The following is a 228-nucleotide window of genomic DNA, read 5'->3' as shown; positions in this document are numbered from 1 at the left end:
GGAAGTGCTAAAAAAAATCTACAAAAATATAATAGTAAATCTCTGAGTCATTTGGTGGCAAAATTTCTTCAGATGTGGGGCACAAAAGCACAAACAGCCTCACATCATTGCATAGATTTCTACTGAACAGAAATTGTTTTCCACTGGGCACAAACATAGTACTTGCAAGACCATGCATGAATTCAACCTACCTCCTATTTTAGCATAGCATAGCCCATCAGTAAGAAT

Source organism: Propithecus coquereli, unplaced genomic scaffold (assembly GCF_000956105.1).
Source record: "Propithecus coquereli isolate 6110/MARCELLA unplaced genomic scaffold, Pcoq_1.0 Scaffold988, whole genome shotgun sequence".
NCBI classification, from domain to species: Eukaryota; Metazoa; Chordata; class Mammalia; order Primates; family Indriidae; genus Propithecus; species Propithecus coquereli.
This window is presented reverse-complemented; position numbering follows the sequence as displayed.